This window comes from Pteronotus mesoamericanus, unplaced genomic scaffold (genome assembly GCF_021234165.1).
Source record: "Pteronotus mesoamericanus isolate MK-2021 breed Mesoamerican mustached bat unplaced genomic scaffold, CSHL_Meso_final scaffold_174, whole genome shotgun sequence".
Taxonomy (NCBI): Eukaryota; Metazoa; Chordata; class Mammalia; order Chiroptera; family Mormoopidae; genus Pteronotus; species Pteronotus mesoamericanus.
This window is the reverse complement of record NW_026555309.1, coordinates 20,308,093-20,328,372: the sequence shown is the minus strand read 5'-3', so window position 1 is coordinate 20,328,372 and position 20,280 is coordinate 20,308,093. Positions and strand designations below refer to the sequence as shown.

The window sequence follows — 20,280 nt, the reverse complement described above, 5'->3', positions numbered from 1 at the left end:
CCTGGACCTATTCATTTTCATCCACCTACAGCCAAGTTACTTTGGGCAGCCCTAGACCATTCTTGTTTTAGAAAAGCCAGAAGTTGAGAGAGCTGTCAGTGCTTGAGGATTTGGGATGTGATTACCTGGTGAGTAGATTCTCTTATTGTTTGGACTCTTCTCCTTTCTCTGAAAGCCTGCTTTGTAATCAGCATGGTGGCCTAAAGAAGGGTTGGAGAGACACAACAATCACCCAACATAGCCACTGCCATGTGGTCGGTCAATTGCATTTAGCCAGCAGAAAAGGAAGCCGGCCACACCCTCTTCCGAAAATACCCTCCCCTTCAGTACCTTTTCTAATTATGCTTTGGATTCTTTGATACTAAAATCTGTTTAAAACCCCTGACCCCTTCCCAACCCATTGCAGTAAAAAGTCTGAGGGGCAGGGGAAGAGCCTAGAAATGAAGATGATGCACACACGGAGAACTGCTGCGGTGCGGGAGGAGACCGGAGCCCCCTACACAGTGTTGGAGAATGAGCAGAGAACTCTGGGTTATTCTGAAGTCACTTTTTTGACCATCAGACACACCATTCTGAAATTGGGCCACGTGGGTCACTACTTTAATAACTTTCATATCAACAACAGCAACAAAAATAGCTGACATGAAATGTATACTGTGTGCAAGGTCCCATACCAGGCAGGGAACTTTATCTTTTATCCCACACAGTGAGGCAATTAGGGAAGTAGGGCAATTGCTCCCATTGTGCAGATAAGGAAGCTGGGGCTCAGAAGGCTGATGTAACTTGCTCAGTGGCCCACAGTCAATGTGCAGTAGAGTGAACCAAGGAAAAAACATGAAAAGTAGGACTTTCGGGGATTAATAGCTAACAATGTATTATTTGTGTGAAGTTTTGTGTTTGGCAATGAGAAAGTAGCGCTAACAGGGATGTCATGTAAATATTGCCTTAAAGCAACTACGTATTTATCTACCCGTTCCCAGAGATCCTTACAACAGGATAAATGCCCATTCATTCGTCCAGTGTGACCACTGAAAGCCCTTTCAATGCATACCGTCTCTTTTGGGGAGATCATGGCACTCATAGCGTGGCCCCCCGGAGGACGGCCAGGCGGGCTTCTGGTCGGCGCTCCCCGCCTTGAGCCCAAGCCCGCCACGCTTTGCTTTCCCTCAGGTGAGCTGCTGGTGAGAAGGATGCTGGGCTGGCTGCGCCGGCCCAGCTCCACCACCCCAGAGCCCCGAGGAAGTTTCTCTGGGGAGCCAGCCCTGCCTGTTTGGCTCTGGCGGACAAGTCTGAGCTGGATGAGCAAGCAGGAAGTGCCAGTTCCTGCTCTGCATGCAGTGATCCCGGGCTCTTTGTAGAATAACCTGTCCAGCCCAAGAGGAGAAACCAGCCCCTGCCCCGAGCAAACTGGCCTGACAGCACCACCCCTCTCTGAACCCCGCTGGAGAACTCCTGTTCTCTGCCTGCACTTTTGCAGTGCTGTCATTGGAACAGTCTGGGAGCACCTTCTGGTGTCACTTTTCTGGCAATGACTTTGCTGGCCCACAGCATTCACCAACTCCTACAGGCCTCTGACTGAGGAAGCGATGGGTGGAGCGGCACACAGCAACTCCCACTCTTCCTCTAGGCCTCAGGTACTTTATCTGTAACATGAAGTACTCAGATTTGGTGAGCCTATAGTTTTGATTCTGAAGTTGTTATCAGTAGAATAAACAGGACAGCCAGTGCTACCAAAACAACCAAAATAATCACATCTCCCAGTTAAAAGAATGAACGCACTAGATGAGATACAGAGGGAAAACTGAGGTAAACATGGATATCCTGTATTCTATCAGATGTCCCAACAGGGGAAGTCCAGGACTTTCCACACTTCAGGAAGTCCCTAGACTGGTAACCTAATCATAGCGGCCCACAGCTGATCTGGGGTCCCCCAACAGTGCCCATGCCTGCGACCCAGCCCCAGATAACAGAGTAAAGGAGCAGCAGCATTCCTGTGACATGACCCCTCTACTTGGAGTGGCATCCATGAAAGAACCCAGAAGTGGCTCTGAAAGAGACCCTTGCAACCCGTGCCTCCCCCCCTTTCTTCTCTCTCTTTCTTTCTTTTTTTCTACCAGGTGAGATTTATTGTGAAACCTGAAGGGGCGAGTCTGGGATGGGCAGGCCAGGGCAGGGAGAGGAGCACTTCAGTGTATATAATCCCTAGGAGGCCGAGTCGGAGGCCTCTGAGCGGTCCTTGATGTCAGTCCTTGATGTCAGCGCTCTCTGTGGTCTCACTGACCTCACTTAGGTCCTGGCTGTCACCACCACTGTCCTCGGCAGTCAGGCCCTGCTCCTCTCCGCAGGGCTCTCCTGAGCTTGGAAGGGAGTTGCCCTTGCTCTCCACCTCGTTCTCCATGCAGCCCAGCGCTGTGTGCCTGCCCTTCTCCTTCAGCTGCAGGTGCTGCCTTTGCTCACTGGCTGTCTGGGTGAGATCCTGCTTCATTGCTTATGCATCTTCCCATCTGCATAGCATTTGGGCTCTACTTCGCTGATCTGAAAGTTGAAGTGTTGGAATAGAGGTGCAGGGCGGCCAAGTTTCTCTTCCTGACATGCAGGGAGACAGATTTGGCATTGACGTTCTCGATCATGGCTCAGAGGCCTGGTCCATCAGCTTCTGTGTCAGGCCAAGGCGTAGGAAGGAATGCTTCACAGCCAGTGAGGTAGCATGTGCATAGGGCACGCCATCTGGGTCCCCTTCCATTTGGGCCAGGACATATCCCACAATGTTCCCATTCTCATCCTCAGCAATGTAAGAGAGCTGGCGTCAGGAGAGGCTGAAGTCAACGTGGTATTCCGTAGGAGAGATCTCGGACAGGCACAGGAGGTCACAGTGCCGCGTGTTTACCAGGTCCTCTGGCTGCAGGGAGGAGAGCCCTTTCTTCTCTTTACTAGAGAGGGGAAGCTGAAGCCCAAACCATTTTATGTGACTTGCTCAAGGCCTTACCTGTTACAGGTTTGGGGCTCATAGGCTGCCATCTCTGCTGCCAGCTCAGGGTCTGCAAGGAAAGAGGGGAATTTTCACCTGTGAGTAACTGCCATTTCTATCCCCACCCCCCGGGGAATTCACTCTCCAGTTGGTCAGGGTGGACAGCCTGTGATTTCCACGAGTGATTTAGTGCTCGTGGATTTCATTTCAGGAGCTGTGGTTACCCCGACCTATGCCTTCCGGTTATCTGGAATTACCACTGTGTGCTAGTTCAGAACCCTCAAACAGCGCATGATCAGCTTTACCATTCTTGATAAGAGAGAAAAAGAACCTGTGTGCCCGTTAAAAAGTCATCATTTGGATTTAAATCAGCCTTGGTTAAAATAATCAAGGGATCTCAGGAACTATGGAAAGGTCAAAGGTTTGCGGGTTTAGGGTTTCGTGGGAACATGCGCGTGTTTGGACCAGACCCAAGTGCCTGGTTGACCTGTTTGACAGGTAACAATTAGAGAGTAGGAGCTTGCCTGGCTGGAATGTGGCTACAGAGGCCGGCGCGGAGGATCTGGTTTACCTGCTGGGCAGGTGGGGCCTGCTGAGTCCGACAGGCATGTGCACGCACAGCATTCCAGAGAATCGGTTTTCTTTTAAAGACACAGCGATGACTGCAGGGCACAAAGGGTTGGGTTGAGCCCTGGCTGGAAGCCATTAGCTATTTGCAAGGTAAAGAAGAAAAATAAATAGTTCCCTCTAGACAGCTCAAGGAAGAAACTGAAAAGGTATTCAGAAAAAAATTTTTTTTCTTTTAATGTCTAAAATGAACATATGCTTCGTGTCTCGAGACTTGAGAAACCCCAGACTGGTACAAAATGCCAAAGATAATAGAATTGAAAAGTCACTTCCCCTTCCCCCAACTTCTTTTTCTTTTTAAAAAGGTCATAATATTGAGAGTGAAAGATAGGCTCCTTGAAGGATGGTGTCTGGCTTGAGACAGTCTAGAAATGTGTTTGCTATTTTTCTTAACATAGCTGCAGAAGACACCCAGGAAAGCAAATTTCTGCGGATATTTGCCTCTCAATAAATTGTATATGATCTGTATATTTTTAAAGTTAAAAATGCTGTTTCAATAAAACATAAATAAAGTAATTTGCTATTTAAATTAATAGAAGGACACTAGGATAATATCACATATAATGTACGTACAATATAATAGAAAATCTACACAGACCAGACCTGCATACATACCATGAGTTCTTTTTCATCCAAATGGGGTTTTGGTGGTATCACTTCAAGGGGATTTTGGTAGTATCACCTCAGTTTCCCTGTGCCATATTCATCATTGATGAGCAGGGGGGAAATCAAGCCAGGGAGATCAGGACTTGAAAATTGCAATTTGCTAAGGAACATTGCTAAAACAAACTCAAAACTCTTTTAAAATTCTCAAGTAATTAATTTTAAAAAATTGACCAAGTTAGTTTTCTAAAAAATAAAATCTTCTTTTTCATAGTGTCTCCCTTCATGGCAGAGATTAGGTAAGTCACTCCTAAATGAATGATAGGTGCCTCCTGTTCTTGTGTGTGTCTCAAAACCCTGAGGTCCCAAGAGACTGTCTCAGGCTGCAAGTCATTGAGGTCCTGGTACTGAGGTGGGAGAGGCAGGGAAGAACTGGCAGCTGATGATTACACTTAAAGCGACTTACCAGTTCAAAGAGTTAATTAGAGTGAAGCAGAGGATCTTAAAATTCAATTGGCAGAAGCAAACAAGCAAACAAAAACTTAGCTGTCTCATTGTTGACTATTGCTGGTGGTAAAAAAAACAACAACAACAACAAAAAAAACCCAAAAAACAACAGCTGCTAATGTGTTGACAGACTGTTTACCAGAATTGATCAAAAGTCAGTAATAAAGTCAGAAAAATAAAAAAAGTCAGAGCAATAACAACTTACAGGTACTGAGTTCTTACTATGTACTATGTGCCATGCCAAATGGTCTACATTCTCTCATTTAATCTCCACAACAATCCTGAGACAAGTATTATCATGATCTCCAGTTTACAGACAAGGTGATTGAGGCACAGAGAAGTTGCAGAACCTGCCTAAGATCAGACCGTTGGTAAGTGGAAGAGCTAGGCTCTGAACCGGGCAGTTCATTCATTCATTCATTCACAGTTTGAAACTCCTGTTCTGAGACAGGCACAGTGCCCAGGGTTCACAAGACCACGATGAACTCTTAGAGTTGGTCTTTCATGGACAAATGAGATTTCACGGAGTCTAATTAGCATCTCTGACTCTTATAACAACTCTCAACTATCCTCTAGATCAGTGATTTTTAACCGGTGTGCCACAAGAATTTTTAAAACATGCAATACCTGACTGTTTAGTCAAGGCCACTGACCTCTTTTTCCTTAGACTGTCAAATAAAAAAAGTGACAAGAGCCAACACAACAATAGCCACCCAGTATGAAGGAATCAAAATTATACCTATTTTTTTTTGACAAAACATAGTATATTTTTTGTTGTGTCACAGAATTTTAGTAATTAGCTTATGCATACCACGAGGTGAAAAAGGTTGAAAATCACTGCTCCAGACAGTTTCTTGGTGGTGCACACACTTTGAAGTCTGCCATTGTCTCTGATACCACAGATGACCAGAATTTTACCTCTGCTGTTTCCTAGCCACGCTCAGACAGCCTCAGTAGGAGGGTCCCAGAGCAGCAAATGACAAGGGCCATGTTCCAGGATATACACTACATGTCTACTCCAGGCCTGCTTTGTTTTATGTGCCAAATAAGTGTGGGAGCAGTAAATTCAAGTTTGTACATCTTGAGAGCAGAGCTTACTATGGGTGTAAGAAACCACTTTAATGACTAGGTATCATATTAATATGAATATTTGCGTGTTGGTTTTTATCTCTTCATAATTAGAAATTGATCTTTACAGATTCTGACATAATGACTGCTCCTTGAGAATCCTGAAAAACACATAGCAAAATTAGCTTGCACCTTAAAGCGGTGTCCTTAGCCTGTAACATTGCGCCTATCTTCACAAGGTCGTCTTTATTGCCCAACTGATAATATTCCCTTCTGTTAGTGTATATAAATCCTGAACTTTGTGCTGTTTGACCAATCTGTCCCTCCTGTGCCTTTGAGCAAACTCTGAAGGACAGACATGGCTTCTCTGGCAATGACCCACATTTAGTGGCCATGGATGGCCACTTGGGGTACAGTCATAATAATAATTGGTAATAGTAATAAGTATACAGAGGGCCTGCTGGGTACTGTGCCAGACACACTATACGCATTGTCTCATTTAATAATTACAATGGCGCCCTGGCCGGCGTGGCTGAGTTGGTTGAAGTAAACGAACCGAAAGATTGCCAGTTTGATTCCAGGTCAGGGCACACGCCCAAGTTGCAAGCTTGATCCCCCATTAGGGTGCATGCAGGAGGCAGCCAGTTGGTGTTTTTCTCTCACATTGATGTTTTCTTTTCTCTCTTTCCCTCCCCCCGTCTCTTGAATGAGAATAAAATAAACCTTTACCAAAAAAATATTGATTACAGTGGCTTTAGATGTGCATTATGACTGCAAGTAACAGGGAAGGAAGCTTGCTCACAAAGAATACAGAACTTACCTGAGGTCACACAGTGAGCAGATGGCAATGCTATGATGCAGAACTAGACCCATCAGGGTTCCTCTGGTCACTGTGCTGTAAGTGGGAAAATAAACAATCTGAAGTAGGTTTTAAGGAGAATAACCAAAGTAGAGAAGATCCTCAAACCATGCCACACAAGGAAGAGTTTAAGGAGTCAGAAACATATATATTCCTATTCAAGAAAGAATAGGCTGATGTTGTATGGTTCCAAGTTGGAAAACTGGGATCAATAAGAGGAAGTTGGAGGAAAACAGATTTTGATTGTATATAAAGACATCTGTTATCCCTCAGACTGGAGACTGATGGAAAGAATTTGTGAAGGCCAGTTCCATCACTGTGGTAAGCATTTGTTGTTTCTGCTTTCTAGAGTCCATTTCCCTTTATACTGAAAGCAAAGGCCTGATTTCCTTTGAGGGAAATAACATTTCCCCATTGGCAGCAGTTATGGTGGGATAGTCAATACAATAAAGTTGTGCTAATCACGCTTGGCCAAGAGTTGAGTATGTGACCCAGTCCGATCCTTTTTCTCAGGATAATCTATTTTGAGCTGAGAAACATGAGGGTGGACAAATGGTTGGAGTTGATTTGTCCCTGAGCAGCGCCCTGACCTACCTGAGCATTGGCTTCTATTCCTGGATCTTAAACTTCCCACAGCAGAAGCTGTGTGCTGGTCAGAAAACATTAGAGTCCTGACCAGGGTGGTTCAGTTGGTTGGAGCATCATCCCGTAACTGAAAGGCGGCCTGTTTGACTCCTGGTCAGGGTTGTAAGTTCGATCCCCATTTGGGGTCCATGCAGGGGGCAACCAATCAATGTTTCTCTCTCACATCAGTGTTTTTCTCTTTCTTTCTCTCTCCCCCCCTCCTCTCTCAAATGAGATTGAAATAAACCTTAAAAAAAAAAAAAGATAACCCAAAGAAGGGGAGAAATTTTTTAAAAGAAGAAAACATTAGAGATGTCTATTAAGAGGCTTCTTACTGATGAGGATGCCGAAACACTGGAACTGTCCTTATATATTAATGTCCTTCGAGCTACATCTTTTATCATTGTATTCCAGTCTTTAAAGAGAATCAACAAGAACTATATTTCTGACCTAAGTTCTCTACAATGTGGTTTGACCTTGAAGAACAGAAGTATTACTATCCTTTGTCCTGTTTTTCAACATTCTCTCAATTCCATGAATATATTCTTTCCAATATATTCTATTTTTGCTTAAGTTAATAGGAATGTCTTTCTAAGGTGAGTAAAAAGTCTGACACAACCATTAACTCAATGCATGACTATGATTGTGGGAAACAATTTGATCTCTCTGAGCCCTACTTCCTTTGTGTGAAAATAATCACAGGATGTTTTAGAATATAATATAAGACAGTATCTATAAAGAGAAAGACACATAGGAGGTGCTCAATAAGTACCTTTCAATAAGAAAGTCTCTTTCTCCCCTAAAGCACAACTTTTCTGTTTTCAGAAAAATTAAGAAAGACAATACATGCAAAGTAGCTAGCATAGTGCCTAGCACCATAGTAGATGCTTAATAAGTGGTAGCTATGATTTTATTATGATTTTTTTTTGTTTCTGGAAGTATTCAAGTCACGATTGGAAAAATCATTGGCCAGAGACTTATAGAAGTAATTCAATGATGGGATGAGTTGTTGTATATAATGGCCTCATTTCTTTCCTGCACTAAGGGTCTGTGATTCTGTGTCAGAGAGATTTAGCGCTGTCTGCAAGGATGTGTTAACTCCTTTAAAGAAAAATGGCAGAGACCAGAGTCTTGGGATGAGGACTGGACATGATTGGGTGCATCTTCTGGGCTGGTGTCCAAGCCAACACTGAGGAGGGGGTCACTACCCATCATGCCCTTGGAGAGAGCTCTCTTGGTCACCCAGGTTAGTGTTCATAAGGTCCACCTAGCTCAGAGCTTCCACCATGATTTTCCTTTAATCAGGAACAGAAACTCACTCAAGTAGTTTCAGAAATAATGGGGTTCATTGAAAGGACACTTATGCAAGGTGGCCCTAGAGTAGCCAAGGATCCCAGCCTCCAAAAAGGCAGGAATCACAGCAGCTCTGTGATACACTCTTTTCCCATTTCCAGCTCTGCTCCTCACAGCAAAGTCTGTCTCTGTATGTTGCCTCCTTTATCTTCTTTGCCACCTGGATATTTCTGCTGATTTGTCTACACGTGGCCCAACCAACTGAGCCACACCTGTCAGGGCAGGATGAACCATTCTTGAGATCTATGTCCTCACCAGGTAAAATCAGATAGGTTCACCTGGTCATCTGCCCACTCAGCAGATGTGACCTTGTCAGAAAACACTAAAGATATCTGATAAAAAAAATCTTAATTGTAATGATATGAAATATAAGATACATTTTTATATATTAAACATCCCTTTCAAGATATATTTTCTTCTAGTCTTTAAAGAGAATCGCCAAGGATTGTATCTTAAACCCAAATTTCTGAGGATGTGGTTTGGCCTTGAAGAAGATCTCCTATGAGAACATGGAACTTTCTCTTCTGTGGGGGATGTTGACTTGAAGCAATGGAGTCTTCAAATGGGTTACGTAGGATTCTCTAGCTCGGAACGAAGGGTTTCAACTGACAGGCTCTGGTTTTCAGTTGACTGAAAGGTGGAAGGAGGACCCCCGGCCATGAGAATGGGAAGAAAATGACAATAAGAAATGAAGGGAGCTGAATGGGAGAGCTGGGTAGGAAAGGTCAGATGGGAGCTGCAGAGTGGGAGGAAAGCCAGCCAAGACCAGAAACCAGGCAAGGATGGCTGCTTCCCCTTTGGGGTCAGAATTTGTCGTGAAACTAGGAAAAGAGTACAGAGAATCAGAAAGAATGGAGGAGCTGGGCTGGGTGAGGGTTCAGCCCCAAGGGATTGTGGTGAGTGCCAGCTATGAACAAGGCATGTAAGATCTCTCCCAGGCTTGGTGCTTGGTATTTATCTTGTGAGACTCTAAGTGTCAACATGTATTCAGTTTCAACACTTGTAAGTTCTTAACTACTGTAGTCTCATGGCCTCTGACTAAAGGGTGGTTCAGGGAGTAAGAAAGAGGGTATATTTCTATCACCACATAAGTGTTTTAAACCATATTTAACACAAGGGAGAGTGGAACATTCTAGAAAGGTCCTTGGACATAATATTCCCTGGGAAAATTTGAAAGCCAACCCAGGGATTGCCCCGTAATTTGTTGTAGGCTCTAGTACCATTCACGTGCCTGTGAGATCCAACCCCAGGGCTAGACTTGAATCTTTCCAAGTTGCTTTGAGATGCTCCTTTGACAAAGCATCTCCAAGAAAACATTACCACAGTCTTTCTGTAGGAGTGGGAGGTTTAATGGATTAACCATAGGTCCCTGGGGACTGAGCTAAGCAGAGAATTCTGGGCCCAGAGTTTGGGCCCACATACTTCAGATCTGAGGATTAATGCTTGATCCTCCTTTAAGGGCAAGAAGGGGATGGGGGAGGGGTTAAGCCTCTGCTGGTTGATTACAAATGTTTCAGATACAAATCTCTAAGGCGGGAACTTTGCAAACAAGAACAACCACAGGGAAAATGCTGCAGAAAGTCTTACCTCAAGTCATTACTCAACTTTGCAAATTTGGAGGACTTAGGCATCTTAAATAAAGAAAGGAGTTACTTAAAGGCTAAGGATATCTGGGACCAGCTTAAATTGGGCAATGAGAAACGCAGGTTGCTCTTTCGGGATATTATTCACCCTATAAAAACAAAGTCTATTTGTTCGCAGTAAACATGTCAGAACAGCAGCTGTGTAGGACAAGTGTAGACTGGTTGCTGTCCAATCTGCCAATTTTCAGATAAAAGACTGGGATCTGATAAGTGACAGATTACCATTAGAACATTTGCAGCAGGATCTTTTCTGGTTCATCATTTCAGTGTCAAATATGCAAGCGTATCAATAAAACTTCAAAACAAATTCTGTTCTCATGATGTGTTTACAATATTTATCTAAAGGGGGAAAAAGGCAACCCTCAAACCATTGAAATTCCATGACCTGTCAAACATGGATGAAGTCCCATGACTTGTCCTAGTACTTGTTTGTAAGACAAGGCAAGGCCAGATCCCTGAGCTATAAATAAAAATATTTTTGCCTTATTCATGAGCAGATTTCATCTTTACCCTATGACCCTAATGCCTCTATTAAAAGGAGAGAATTATGCCAGCTCAGCGCGTCCCACACTTCAACAACTTGTATACTCCCTCACGATTTTTGCCATATTATCATAAGGCCTATAATATTACTGATTTTTTTAATTAAATCAAATCACCTTTATTTAAACCTAATAGAGTATTTCTGAATACAATTTGTCTGTCCCAAGTCAGTTTTACCTGTGAATTTATAGCTTTTATGAGCTAATTGTTTTTTCTAATATCAATTTAAATAACTATAGTATTAAAAGAATAAAATTTTAGCTAAAAAAAAAAGCTAAAAATGTTTTGTGTAGCCCTGACCAGTGTGGTTCAGTTGGTTGGCCATTGTTCCACAAAGTGAAAGGTCACCAGTTCGACTCCTAGTCCGGGCACATGCCTTCGTGCAGGTTCAGTCCCTGGTCAAGACACGTACAAGAGGCAACTGATTGATGTTTCCCTCCTTTCTTTCTCCCTCTCTTCCCCTCTCAAAAATTTTTTTTGTGTGTAACCTTGAGTGGTGTGCAGACCACAGTTTGGAAAATACTGCCTAGCTAAGGAGAATGCTAGGTGTGAGTGAAAGTTTATGCAGTCTGCCCAATTAACCCATGGAAGAAGGTTATCGGTTCTAATACTCTCATTAATTGGCTGATCTATCCTGGGTTAATCACATCACTCCCTACAACTTCACTTCCTCATCTGAGGAAGTTGGACTAAACAGGCTCTGAGTTCCTTTCTGCCTCTACAGATCTGCAGTTTTCCAAGATTCTCTGGTGGGTCCCAGCACCGGGCAGCAGACGTGGTCAAGAGTTGGTTCCCTGGCACCGCTCCATCCATGTGCTTAATCTTGAGCAATTTGCAGGACTATGCTTTTCCTTTCACCAGCAATGGTTAGGGAATGCTCCTTCCAGCCAGTGTATGGAAGATAAAGCCCCTTTTCTCTAGTTTGAATGAATTTCAGTATCAAAAAGCAAGTGGGAAAAGGCAGTTGGAAGGGGGATTTGAAGGATTGCTGACTTAACCTCTTCTGACACCCCAGCTACTCTGAAATGGTATTTGAGAAAAGCAAAAGCTAATTTGATTACTCCACACCTAAGAGCTCAGTGATGATAACTAATAGGAACAATAAGGTGTAATTAAAACGGGTTATCAGTCTAACAAAGTAATGACAAGTCGGCTAACCTCACTGAGCCTTTATTTTCTCATTTGTAAAAGGAATTGAAACTGGATGATTTGTAAAACTTCTCCCAACTCTGAAGTTCTTTGATCGTAGGACTTCAACTTTTATTTTTTAAACAAAAAAGTGTTTTAATTTTGATAAAGTGACTTTAAAATCTGGCATTAAAAGATAAGAATAAAGTTACTTTTTAGGATAATCATCTATCAAATTTTACATGTGCAATTTTTAGGTTTTTGGAACCATGTTTTAATCTATGGTAAAACTGCATCTAAATGTCACATGTTCACATTATTCATTATTTTATTCATTTATTTGGTCACTTTTTCTTCAGACATTCACTGTACCCCTCTTCTGTACCAAGTAGTGGAGCATGGTGATTAAGAGTATAATTCTAGAGGCAAAATATCTTGGGATTGAATCCCATTTCCACTGCTCATTAACCCGAAGCATTGGTTCCTTTAACTATAAACCAGGGATGACAACATATTGATCATAATTATAGGCTTATTGGAGAGTAAAAGAGATATCTGGTAGAAAGTCAAGTGCCCCAGACATAGCAAACACTCCATGAAAGGTAGCCGTTACCATCCTCTTCATCACCATTAACAGGGGCTGAGTGGTGTCCCCCGGTCCAAATTCATATGTTGAAGTCCTAACCCCCCATGTTTTAGAATGAGACTGTATTTGGAGATTGAGCCTTTAAAGAGGTAATTAATGTAACATGAGGTTGTATACGTGAGCCCTGATCCAATGCTAGTGTCTTTATAAGAAGAGGAGATCAAGACACAGGGAAGACTGTGTGAAGACATAGGGAGAAAAGGGCCATCTGCAAGCCAAGGAGAGAGGCCTCACAAGAAACCAACCCTGTTGACACCTTGATCTTGGGTTTCTAGTCTTCAGAACTGTGAGAAGATCAATTTCTTTAGTGTAAGCCACACGGTCAGTGGCGGTTGTTGCAGCAGCCCTTGAAGACCAGAGCAGTCGTCATCACCATGTGCTGGGATTCGAAGGTGATTATGCCATTCACTTTTCTTTCAGAGAATTCACAGTCTAACAGAAGGAGACAAGCACATAGGCAAATATACTTTATGATACAGGCAGATAAGAACAAAAATAGAAGCCTGTACCCACGAGAGCACAGGGGAGGGAATGCTTTACGATATGGAGCAGGGAGGTACTTACAGAGAAGGAAAGGAGAAAAACGGAAAAGGTTAGAAAGGATTCTAGCCCTAAAAAGGTCAAGGAAGGTCACTTGGTAAATAAGGTGGGACAGGGCATTTTAGGAAGGGGACAGCACATATGGTAGAAAGTGTGTAACAAGGACATTCTTTAGGATTTGCTATTTAGGAATCATTGGTCTCTAAGATAGGACCTCACCTGTGTGTGATGGAGAGAAAGTCAGTCTTAACCAAAACCAAGTGAAAGAGAAGCTATATAAATCAGCTGGGTAAGCTGGTGCCTGGACATTCCTTTTCACTGTCCAGATCACTTAAGCCTAGCACAAAAAGAGGCATTCCCATTTTGGCCCACCAGACGCCTTTAGCAGGCCTGTGCATCTTGTTTGGAAGCTAAGGTAACATGACACCCCAGCTTTAGCTCGGAATGGATAAGAGGACAATGGGAATGGGGGGTTGGGGGGGGCATAACCTAATTCTGAGAACGTGGTTAAAATGTAATCCATTTATTCTGGTGTGTTTGTATATGGGGATTTAGAATATATAAAAATATGATTATAATAGGCTTCACATAAAGCCTTCATTATATATATTTTTTAAATTATGTCTTTAAATGAACTTGAATAAGCAAAGTGGGGGAGGTAATATTATCGTCTGCGTGTTTCATGGACTGTCAAGGATTAATGACCTAATTAATATCTGTAAAGCTCTCTAGCAGTGCAGAAAAAAGAACTTAGGTGTTATTATCTCTTCCCCCACCCCCAGCAAAGCTAAAAGGCCAAACACAAAGCAGTCTCCTTCAGCTTTTTATCTTTTTTATATAACAAAAAATAATTAAAGAACACTTTGTTAAAATACAAAAAAGAATTCTCTGTTTTATCAACATGGCAACTTTTATTGCTCTGTGGTCCCTTCGTCTTTATTCTGATTCCTCCATGGTTGTAATCATTTATGTACTTTGTATTTTAAATACTTAATGTATTTTGCATTAGCTTTTTTTAATTTTAATTTTTTTATCTTCCTCTGAGGGCATTTTTCATTGTTTTTACAGAGAGAGAAAGTAGGGGAAAGAGAGAGACAAAGACATCGACTGGTTGCCTCTCTTATGCACCTTGACCAGGGACCAAACCCTCAACCTAGGCGTGTGCCCTGACTGGGAATTGAACCCAAGGCCTTTTGGTTCATGGAACAACACTCCAACCAACTGTGCCACACTGGCCAGAGCACATTGGCTTATTTTGTTTTTACTTAACATGTCATGCCATTTGTTCATGTTGCTTACAGAATATTAATAACATTTTTTAAAGTGTTCTGTTGATGCATAATTGATGTGCCTTAAAATCCACCCATTATAGTGTATAATTCTAGGATTTTTGGTAAATTTATGGAGTTGTACAAACATAGCTAAAATCCAGTTTTAGAACACCTCCATCTTCATGAAATTCCCTTGTGCCCCTTTGTAGTTCCTGGTTTCATCCTCTGGCCCAGGAATCCATGGATCTGCTCTCTATTTTAGATTAGAATTTCATAGTAGTTTAATGTAAAGTTGTGCCCGGTTTATTTCAATTAGCAACATGTTTTTGAGGTCCCTCCACATTGTCGTATGTATTAGTAGCTTGCTTGTTTGTATTGCTGAATGACATCCTATTGTATGGATATATTGTACCACATTTTGTTTATCTACTCACCAGGCGATGGACACTTGGATTGCTTCCAGTTTTGGGGTGTTACTGCTGCTATGAGCATGTGTGTTTGTATGGACATATGTTTTCCATTTTCTTGCAGATTACTAAGAGTGAAATTGCTGAATCATATGGCAACTCGGTGTTTAACTTTTTAAAGAAACTACCAAACTGTTCCAAAGGGGCTGCACCATTTTTCATTTCCCTTCCTACATCCAGCAACGTATAAAGGTTCCAATATCCCACATCTTTGCCAATACTTACTGTTGTCTTTCTTTAATTATCATAGTGCTTAAAGTGGGTGGGAAGTGATATTTTATTGGTTTCATTGTGCTTTTCCCTAATAACTAATGATGTGGAACATCTTTTAGCATGTGTTATTAGCCTTTTATATGTCTTCTTTGGCAAAATGATTATTCATATCTTTTTGCCTGTTTTTAAATTAGGCTGTTTGACTTCTTGTTACTGAGTTTTAAGAGTTTTTTTTGTATATTCTGGATTTATGTCCTTTGCTAGATGTATAACTTGCAAATATTTTCTCCCAATCTGTGCTTTTCATTTTCTTACTGGTATTTTTTGGAGGAGGAAAAGTTTTTCATTTTGATGTTTTTCTTTTCAGATCATGCTCTTGGTACCATACCTAAGAAATCTTTGCATAATCCAAGATCACAAAGATTTTCTCCTGTCTGTATCTTAAAGTGTTTTAGTTCTCATGTTTAGGCCTGTGATCTATTTTGAGTTAATTTTTGTGTCTGGTATAATGTAAACTCTAAGTTGTCTTATACCCATTTGTGGAAGAGACTGTCCTTTCCCCATTAAATTGCCTTGAAACCTTTGTCAAAAATCAATTGACCATAAATGTATCAGTTTAATTTGGGGCTCTTTGCATTCATTCATTCGTGTCTCTCTTTATGCCAATACCATACTGTTTTGATTCTGTAGCTTAATCATAAGTCTTGAAATCAGGTTGTATAAAATCTTCCAACCTTGTTCTTTTTCCAAATTCTTTTGGCTATTCATTGTAACAATTTTTTTATTTTTTTTTAATTAATTTATTTATTTTTTCAAATACATTTGTCTCTGCCTACCCCCCACCACTTTCCCTTGCCCCCTCCCTCCCTCCCTCCCTCAGCTCTTCCCCTTTGGTTTTGTCCATGAGTCCTTGCTATATGTTCCTTGACTTTCCCCTTCCCTTCCTTTTCCCCTGCCCCCAACAATTTTTAATAGTGTAGAATAGTCATTAAAATTGATGTTGAATAATAAATGCACTGTATCACTTTTGATACCACAAAAGACAGTTCCAGTCTCTTTTTTTCCCCTATTGTTATAAACTTTGCAAAGAACATCCTTACGCCTCTATCTCTTGTTTCTCTTAGTTGTATAATCTCCTAAGATGAATTCCTAGAAGGGAATTACTGGATCCAAGGTTGTGAATGTGTGTACCCACCACTGTGGTATAAAAGGGGACAGCCGTGGCAGGCAGGGCAGTGGTTTTCACACTGAGGGTCTAATGTGTTTTAAAGCACTTTACAAGGTGCTAGGCATTATGCTAAATGCCTTATACCCATTATTTCAATGATGCCTCACAACTTCTCTTAAAGTAGATGTGATTATCTCCATTTAACAGAACAAGAGACTGAGTTTAATACTCTGACACATCCCAATCTGACCGCAGATTGGTGGAGCCAAGACTGCAGCCCAGAAAGCCTCCCTGACTTACTGCTTTTGTTTTATGTTATATTTTGAATGTGAATATTCATCTGAAGCCTTTCCAGAGGGCTCAGTGCTGGGTGTTGGTACTCCCCATAGGCATTCTCAGTCTGTCCTTTTTTCCACTCTTCCTCCCACCCAAGAGCTTTTAAGCCCTTTAAACCAAGGACACAGCATCTCCCTCTCCCTTGCCCTGGAGTGTGGACTGAGAGGAGCACACAACGATGGGGCTGTCCTGCAGAACAAAGCCAGTGTCTCAGCCGGGAGGAGATACCAGCACCACTGTCCTTCTCGCTCAAAGGAGCAGCCACAGACAAAGCAGCTGGGGCCCTGCCTGGGAGGCTGCAGCTCAGAGTAATGGAGACTCTGGGCTCAGCTGAGCAGGCCCCACACAGGTGCCCAGGCCAGGAGAGTTTGGGTGTCTGCTTTGTGCAGGCGGGAATTTGGGCTGCCTGTCCCAGTCTCGGGCCACCTCAGTCAAAAGCTGGCATTGATGAGGGCAGTGGGTCCTGTTTCATTCCAGGACTGTGCCCTGAAACAGCACGAGGCTGAAAGTAGCTCTTCCCTCCCTGGGGAGATGCTGAGGCTGCACAAAGCTAAAGCCTTGCCACCCCCACCCTTTCCCAACCACCTGCTGGCAAAGCTAACCCTCTACTTCAGGCTATTGTCCAAAGGTTTTCCTCTGCCCCAAGTGACCTACCCTCCCACCTCCCTATCTGCCATTCTCCCTTGACCAGCTCAAATCCTATTTAAGTTTTATCTAAGTCTAAATCCACAGAATGGCTACTGTGTGCTCAGCACACGTGCCAATCTGGGAGATTGTCCTAGGCCTCCCGGAGACGAGTTAGCTCCTCTTGCTCGATGGCCTCTTAGCACTTGGTCTCTATGTCTATTACAATTTTCACACTGCTGCTCCCCTCTCTGAGGCCAAACCCTGGAGCTTCTTCTCTTCCTCTTGATTCTGAGCTTCTATCTTCCAGTCTCTGACTCAGCAAGCTGATTTTGATCTCGTGGTTCTTACTGAACCACAGATTCCTTTGTTGTTGTTTTTCTCATCATCTCCCTATAATCAGTGCCTCTTGGCACATGCTTTGGGAAACACTGCTGTACTTGTAACCCCAGCCTAGGGATCTGACTCAGATTCCGATTGCTCCCTTGATTTATGGTTTGATTTTGCCTTATCACCCATCAGCATGCTAGGACATCCAGCCACGAAAGCTAGCACTATGCTAGGACATCCAGCCATGAAAGCTCTACACCAAGAACAGCCTCCCGTCCTTCAATACATATTTTAGTTTAAGTGGCTTTTGCTATAGATAAAATTACCTTATGGTACAGGAGGTATAGTTGTGATAGTTAGATGGGGCTTCTTCCAAAGGGTATTGAGAATGATGATTAGGGTTCAAGTCCAGCTGGTGCCCTGCAACTAACTCTAGAGTCTGGTCAAGAGGGGCAGAGCTGAGCATGTATACCTATTGCCTCATTGAGCTTTTTCACACTGCTGCATGTGGCTTCCTTCTGAAGCTCTCCCCTGCCTCTGTTCTCTTCCTGTCTCTTTCCTCCTCAGCCTCCTTGGCTACATCTTCTTTTTCAACCTACTTCTTAAATATGGGTGTTCTCTAAAGTCCCCTTCATTTTCATTTTCTGCAAATTTAACTCCCACATATATGTAAGGATTCCCAAGTCTACCTCCAGCTCATCCCTCTCTTAGAGCTCTGGACCTGTAGATAATCAACTGGGTCCTATTCCTCCACTCCCTTTCCCCTGGGGAGACAAAAGTTAGCAAACAATCTAATCCTCAGTAGTTAGAGATGGACTATTGGTGGTGAGGACAGAACGATGCCATGACTCATCCGTCTATCCAATCATTCCACGAGTACCATGCTCCTGCTGGGTGCTATGTACTGGATTAGGCACCAGAAACGAAAAAAGGAGTAAATACTTGGTGTCCATTGTCAAGAGCCCAGAACTACGTGAGATATAGAAAGGTGGCATATAATGCAATGTGGTAAAGACAACACTTGACAGATATAAATAAAGCATTGATAGAATGGGCACCAGATGTGGGAATTTACTAACTCTGCCTGTGGAAGACTTCATAGACAAGGTGCGTGGAGAAACTCCTGGCAGTCCCTGGGTTTTTATGGATGTGGGCATTCACACACTTATAGATAGGTGCTCAGGAAATAGCATCTGTGGGAGTGGAAGCCCATAGCCAGGGCTAAGAATAGTGGAGCAGGAAGAGAGAAGACCAGGGGTTGTGGGAACAGCCATCCTGACCCTGAACTCCAGATTTCTTTTACGTGAGAGAAAAGCAGACCCTTCACTCTCTTTTTAAAGTCCTTGTAAAAACTTCCCTTGTCACCTAACAAAATTCTGAAGTCACATGGAAAAGAATCTTAGAGATCCTCCAGTCCTGTTTAGCAGAGCTCTAAATCTTGCACCTGTTATAAAACTTAGGTGCTCTGTTGGAGGAAGGTGGGATTGGACCCTCATCCGTCTTCCCGCCCTGTGACTGCCCCTGTTGTCCTTTGCAGACCCCTAAGGCTCCAGGGAGGATAGTCTGCAAACCACCATGTCCTCTTTTTATTAAAGCTGAGGGGGAAAAAACTTCTGAGAAATTCAAGTAATTTGTCCAAGGTCACACAACTACATGGTGCTAAAGCCAAAACGGGATTAAATTTCAGTGCTCTGCGCACTGTTTTGCTTCTGTTTTCTCCCCTAACAAGCTGCTCTGGGGAGATTGGAAGAGTCAAAGCAGAAGTGCTAATGAAGAATGGAAATTTGGACTCTGAAATGTAGGAAGTAAAAGGGGAGAGAACTGGAGGAGTAAGAAAGAGAAAAGAGAAAAAGAGCCTGCAATGTTGAGACTGTTCATCAATTAACTGGTTGTTCAGAGTTACCTGAGGATGCTGGGAAATCTTGGTTTCCTAAAACTGCCCTGTAACTGGCTTTATTATTGTTGTGGTGGTATGTTTTCTTTCATGGTATAAAAAAATGCTACTATAAGCAATCAGTCACAGTCTGCAGCTTCTATGAATCACATACACATGCTCAGCACTGTGTGAAATGCTGTGCAGATACGAAGAGATCACAGAGGTGGCCCTGCCCAGAATAGACTGCTCTGGGAATTTGTGCCCACCTTGCTATGCCCCCTTAACTTCTCATTCTACACTCATTGCCAGGAAGCCTGCTCCCTGAGGGTGTGCTTAATCAACATGATCTTATACCCTGGGCCCAGGTGACTGGGCCAGAGGTGGCCATTTGACCCACACAGAGCCAATTGGAACCTATTCACAGTAAATGTGGGGATGTGGGGTGGGAGGGGACAGACAGAGAGAGAGAGAGAGAGAGAAAAGATTAAGAAGAGGGAGGAGGAGAAGGAAGGGGAGTAGAAGAGCCAGATAGGGAAACCAGATAAAAGAAGAGAGGTTTATGTGACACTCTTTTGTCCCCTACATGCAATGCAGGTCAGAGAAGGCTGGGAGAGAAGGACGTAAGGAACATTCACTGAGAACCAGAGAGAGAACCAGAGATTATCCCCAATGTTCCTGACAGCAGACTCCCAAGCTGCTCTGGGACAGTGCTTGAAAGACGGAAGTTAGCAGCGCAGCCACCCTGGCAGGAGGTGACCACCCCCTTGGACTGAAAGCCTCCGCAGGACTGCCCTTCCCCTCCCTCCAGGCTGAATGCCATCCCAGGGCTGCTGCTGTGGGTCCATAACCCCTGTGCTCCACCCTTCTCTTTGTGAGTTGACAGACT

General features: G+C 43.1%; 1 pseudogene; it reads right to left on the bottom strand.

Moving 5' to 3' along the window:
- Positions 1 to 2,202: 2,202 nt before the first annotated feature.
- Positions 2,203 to 20,280, bottom strand: part of LOC129084423 (N-alpha-acetyltransferase 10-like) — a 68,906-nt pseudogene continuing 50,828 nt past the window's right edge.